Below are 6,000 nucleotides of genomic sequence, written 5' to 3'. Positions count from 1 at the left end.
GTCAGGTTTATGTCTGGGGATGAGATACAAGTTGACACGTGTTTGAAAGTCAGATGATTCAAAGGCTCATAGGTTGAGGCTGTTGATCCTGGAAGACTTCAAGTGGTCATCGTGACAGAGCATTTTTGTCAGCCTTTTCTTAAGCACTAGAACAAAACAGGCTCTCCTGTAGGCCATCTGCATTTATTTTCCTGGATAAAGCTTCTAGCTTTAGAGAACTGTAAAAAGATAGAGGGAAACATCATCATCATTCTTATTTGGCTGAAGGTGATGACATTGACATGAGGTCATCTGACAGGGAACTAAAGTGGAAAATATTGGTGTTAATCCATTAGGAACAAGAGGACCCCTTTGAGAAAAAGAATTTAGGTGCAAACCACAAAAAAATGAAAGCTGTGTTTCTGGGTTTTTCTTTTTCTTTCTTTCTTTTTTGGTTGTTAGACTGTTCTCATCCCTGCTGTAGTTTGCCAATACTGGGTTTCGTGTGTAGGTTGGGAGGAAAGCTAGTGCTATTCCCAGGTAGAGGCTTCAGCTGGGATGCTGCTCCTCATGTCACCCGGTCACCTCTTTGGAAAGGACAACTGGTTGTTCTGTAGGATCTGAAATCTTCTCCAGTATATTCCAGTCCGCCCTGTTCTCATCAAATTTGACCACCAGTGCCACGGATGGTTGTTTGCTGCCCCGTTCAAGGTGGGTCAGTGGACTTCGTGCTGTTGTTTGTACACAGATGTTCATGTTTCTCTCAGTCCTGGGATTAACAATTGCATCCTCTGACAGTCTCTTTTGAGCTGCTGGCAGTAGGTCTGCATAACCTTTTACTCACAGAGGCCTGTGGCACACAGGAGCAGAAAACATAGTCAATCACTGTATCTCATTTTGCAATGAAGATGGAGAGGGGACAAAATGAAGTCAAGGGGAGGTGGGAAATGAAATAAGGCTTCAAATATTTCCTTTAAAAATACTTTCTCTTCCCCCTTGTTTAAGTTTTAGTTTTCAGTCTCTTAACAACTCGTAGGGTTCCATGTACTCCACAGCCTTAATTTTTGTCCTATTTTTAATTGGTTTTGGGGTTGTTTTTTTTTTTCATACTAAAGCATTTTGGTGTGAGAGCTGGTATGGATTATTCCCCTGCTATGCTAATACACAGCAGCAAACTTGGCTTCCAAATGCACACCTGTATTTCTTGTGGGATATGTGGAAAACAGTGAGAAGGAGCACACAGTACTGCCTGTCTGATGATGTACGTCCTGAAGTCTAGGACTGACAATGGAGGAGTAGCGTGTTCAAACTAAAACTCCAGGATTTATTTTACTTGCCTTTTGGGGGGGTTTAGTGGTGGTTTGAGTTGGTTTGATGTTTTCTGGGGGGAGGAGCGTGTTTGAACAATAGGTTTCATATCCAATAAATAAACAATAGGTTTTCTTTGAAGCCACCACAGAGAGTTGAAGCTTTTGTTTTCAGTGTGAAACCTGAGATTCTCTTCAATTTGCTTTGTGGTAGGAACTGGAATACTTTAAGTAAATGTCAAATAAAAGGAAGCTTATGCTTTAAGCCATGAGAATTTGGCAAGATTGGCTGTGTGTACTGATACGACAATGCCATAGTCCATTTCCAATGGTTTCCAGGAATCTGGTAAGTTAGCAATAATGAGTCAAAGCTGTCTTTATATCTACGGATGAGGTGTGTATCACATGGTGGAAATCATGACTGACATCTCAGCTTCCAGCTCATGGGTTGTATCTGCAAGCCATTCATGTGAGGGGAGAATCACTGTGGGATGAGCAGGACCCTGACATGTAGGTACTGCCAACATCAGGCAGTTTTCAGTTACAGGAGCTCTTCAGGCACAAGCGGTTTTACCTCTCTGCTTAGCAGCTTTATTTGAGGAGAAAAGCCCTTGGGTTTCACTCTGACAGGGTGCCTGCTCTCAGTTTAGAGTATGCTGTTTGGCCTTAAAGCCTGCTCATCCTCCCTTCTCAGAGGGAACATGTTGATACTTACTGGAAGCATGAGGATCTCAAAATTCCTGCTTCAGTATGTGATGCCTTTGAGACCATCAAAACGTGGTGGGCTCTCGGGGTAGCCATCGCATGTTAATTGAAGAGGGTTTTCTAACATCTCTGCTCATTGTTCTGTGCTTTTTGACAATTCTTCTGAGTATAGTTTTAAAACTCCTTCATATTAAATTAAGCGTATTCCTTCCCGCTGACTTTTCTTGGAATCTGCGTGGTATGTGTTGTGTGAATGTATGTGACCATATGTGCTTTTTACCATTCCTTTTTAAGCTCTGGCAGTAGCTGCTCAAGCTGGGTAGTACCCTCAGCTTCTAAAGTGCAAATCCCCTTAATAAAGCAAGCAGTTTAAGAAAACCCCTACCGTTTCTATCCCACAGTGTATGCTGGTCAGCTAGGGCTTGTAAATTCTGTACACACAGATTATATCTCCACCAAAGTGGGTCTGCAAATGGCTTGGTGGGCACCTGCATTTTCTGTTGCATTTCAGTGTGTGATGCTCAAGTTCTTTTAAGAAGTTAGGGGCTGAAATTTTGCCTCAAGCTCCTGTAGACAGCTTCTATGATCCCAACACCCCTATGAGATTGTGCTCACTTGCAAATAAAGAAGGTGGGTTTTACCTAGCAACAAGCTTTGTGGTTTCTACCTAAGGATCAAACCCACAAGTGCATTTGTTCAGTCCTTTGTGTCACGTTGGTACTGAAGGTTTTGACAGTCAAATAATTGCTGACATTTCTGTTGATGTACAAGGAAGAGAATAACCCAGTATGTTTTTCCATAGCAGTGCTGTCGCTGCAGGACTGGCAGTAGTAAAAAGTTCCTTCACCACTGAATAACCAGATATCCTGGAAGCAGGCGTATTTCCAATCAAAACGTCTCACTCCTAATGGCTATTTTCTGACTGGTTCCTTTTTGCTATTTATGCTCTCCCTGAAGTATTTTATAGAAACCTGAGTCCCTTTGAAAACCCACCCAAACAACCAGAAGTGTATTTTACGTATTATAGTATGTAAATGATTAGTCATCACTTGTAAATTGCCTAATGGAGGAGGAGGAGGAAATTTATCTTGAGGGAAGGTGAAGAGCTTAACTGTGACTGCTTCATGTCTCCGTTCTTCCTGCCTGCTTTTTTTTCCTTTTGCCCCTCTGTAAGGTAATTATAAAAGATTTATAAAGAAAATCATCGTAAGAAGCACTGTCCTTGTGGGTCTGGAAAGTGGTCGCTGCACCCTGTAAGCTGCTGTTCCACTTACTTATGCTTTCTTGGGGAAATTTATGGAGGGTTTTTTTGTTTTAATTTAAGATTCAGTGGTGGCCTTGTACATTGTCAATGAAAAATGAGGTTGCCATCAGAGATCTTAAGTGTAGAAATATGGGGAACTCAGTTTATGAAGAAATATGTCTTTGGTAAAGCATGATAAGATTATGTTAAGCATCTGTGGCACAAGACCATAAATGCTGTTTATTGGAGTCTTGGCAGATCTCTTATCTTGCTGGAAATAATACCCTTTGATTGATCGGTGTGTTTTTGCTTTGTTCTGTTTGTTTGCCTTGTGAATAGTTAATTCACAGGACATAGTAACACTGAAGAACCCTGAAATAATATTTTTGTGTCCTGATTTTGGTACAGATACCTATTTCCTAGTTTAGAAGGGTTTTGGTCACAAAGGTCTGTCCCCTGGCTGTCTTTTTCCGGGTCAACCTGTAATGCACTGTGTTCCGTTGGGGTTTTTGGTTTGTGGTTGGTTTTGGTTGGTTGACTTCTGCCTACACCCCTTTTTAGAAGCGTAAGGGAAAGGGTTAATAAGAGATGGTTATGATGGAAGTTTTTCTTTTGATCAGAGGTTCATTTTTTCTCTTTCCTCTTTGTGTATTGGTTCCATGAAATACATTTGCTTAGGCATCATTTTCCATGTTGTTCCTCCACTCCCATCATGATCCTATGTTTGTCAATGAGATAATATTTCTGAAAACGTCCTTTGAGAAATACCAGGAAGTGAGTGGAAGGCTTCACATGTATTACTCTGTATACATTAGTAAGTGGTTTGAGGGAAAGAAATACTTTTATGTATGTAAATGTGACGGGTGGCAGTGGTGAGTTATCGAACTGCCTGCTGGGCTCCTCTGTGTGCCTGAGCTCCTGAGAGAGAGTGGTTTGTGGAAGACTGAATTCCTTTTCTGGTGCATGAAATTCAGCTTTTCCAGGGTGGTGAGTTCCAGTGTGCTGCCGTGTCCCGTACAGCAATTATAACTGCATGGGGTGGAAAACGTGCCTCAGAAACAAGGAGTCAAATGTTAGAGTGAGACAGTTTTCAGTCTTGGGTCCGTGTCGTGTCCTTCCCTCAAGTAGGAGGATACATATTTCCTCCTGTTTGCTGGTTTTGTGTATTTGCACTAATTGCTTCAACTGTGATTCATGTGCAAGCCTTCAAGAGAGGTGCCTGCTGGATTGAAGCAGTTCGGCACACAGCCATGGCTTGTAAATGAGTCCAACTCATCCCAAAATGCTCCTTTCCTGTCAGATCAGCTGCTCAGCTGGCAAACGCAATCTGATGAGAAGCATCAATTGCATTGCTGAGGCAACTCTTCCCTCAGGTTTATTTTCCAAACCGTAGCCTGGAGCTTTTTCCTCCTCAGACAGTGCCGTAAAAGAAAGATTTTTCTGGTGGCCATTTCTTGGGGAGTATTATTTCTTCTTTCTCGTCCTCCCATTCTGGATCATTCCAACTTCTATTCGGCTTCTGAAAGGAACATCTTGATTCACTACCACAGCAAAGCAGGTCACTTTCTAAAAGCACCCACCCAGCTTCTTTTTCAATAGTGTTTGGCTATTGAAATTCTAACTGGAGCAGAAGCCATGGTTAAGAAGCAAGCAAGTCCTTTTTCCTCAAACCCTCATTGATTTCTGTTGAAACAAACAGATGAGCTTATATATAAATATGTATAAATGCTTTTTTTAATGAAAAGTGTTGGAATTCACTAAAAAAGGTTAAAATTGAAGTGAGTAATCTTCAGTGCATAATGCAATTCTTAATTTTAGCTCCTTGCGTAGGAGCTGTTATGACTTGAACAGCCGGCTCTAGCCTTCATTAGAGAAGAAGCAGGCAGTTTTGAGACAGGTGGAGCTGGATCAAGCTGTGAAAGTGATTTGCTTGAAGCTGGTCATTAGTGTTAGAAATCTGGTCCTTTCTATTGCATCCTTACCTTGTGCCATGATTGTTACCATTGTTACTTACTTTCCATCTTTTTCCAGGTTGACTATGATCCGTCAAACTCTCTGAAGGACCAGCATGGAGATTGGCACTCTGAACTGTTAATGGGGACATGGGACTCACGTTGTCATTGATCACTTGTGTGGACTTAACCAGCGAAGAGCAACAGAAGACAATAGGAAGACAGTGGGAATTATAGCAGACTTTCAGGTAAATGGCTTCTTTGGTGCAGCTGATAAGTGTAATTGGTTTTGTGAAGCCTGTGTAAGCATGTAGATGAGGGGTGGGGTGAAGAACTTGTGCATCCGTGTGCGTTTCCTGGTGGAAATCAGTAACAAAGGAAGGGTTATTTATTTAACAGACAAGGTTCAGGTAGTGCCATTCATGAATTCTTTGCAAAGCCGTTCAAGTCTCAGCTGTGACTGCAGAGTAGCCAATGCCATGGGACTTCCTGGGGAGGGCGGTGGGAGGAGGAGGACCACTTGAAGCTTGACTTGGCTTGCTGTGAGCTTAGGAGTTTGGCTGGTTTATTTACGAACCATGTAACTTAATTTCTTGTGAAATTCACGATCCATCTCAACTGGAAAGATGATGTAGGAAAGGTTTTATTGTTGTATTTGGTTACGATGCCAAAGCAAGAGCAAAAACTGGAAGATGGGAGTTTTTGAAACTCGGTATGTCTTATTTTACTTTACTTAAAACATCACTTAAAAATGAAGGTGATATCAGACCTGTTGAATGTTAATTACAAGCTGTAAAAAGAAACATGGCCGAGT

At 41.7% G+C, this 6,000-nt stretch overlaps 1 protein-coding gene across 1 annotated transcript in view; it reads left to right on the top strand.

Annotated features, from left to right (window-relative positions):
- The first annotated feature begins 5,103 nt into the window (after positions 1 to 5,103).
- The window catches only part of LOC104412004 (cAMP-regulated phosphoprotein 21-like), a 39,267-nt gene continuing 38,370 nt past the window's right edge, over positions 5,104 to 6,000 (top strand). The window contains exons 1-2 of the mRNA XM_010022584.1: positions 5,104 to 5,173; positions 5,266 to 5,434. The gene's annotated coding sequence lies outside the window, so the exon portion shown is untranslated. The remainder of the gene's footprint in view (positions 5,174 to 5,265; positions 5,435 to 6,000) is intronic.

The sequence above is a fragment of the Nestor notabilis genome, unplaced genomic scaffold, assembly GCF_000696875.1.
Source record: "Nestor notabilis isolate BGI_N333 unplaced genomic scaffold, ASM69687v1 scaffold1329, whole genome shotgun sequence".
NCBI lineage: Eukaryota > Metazoa > Chordata > Aves > Psittaciformes > Psittacidae > Nestor > Nestor notabilis.
This window is presented reverse-complemented; position numbering and strand designations above follow the sequence as displayed.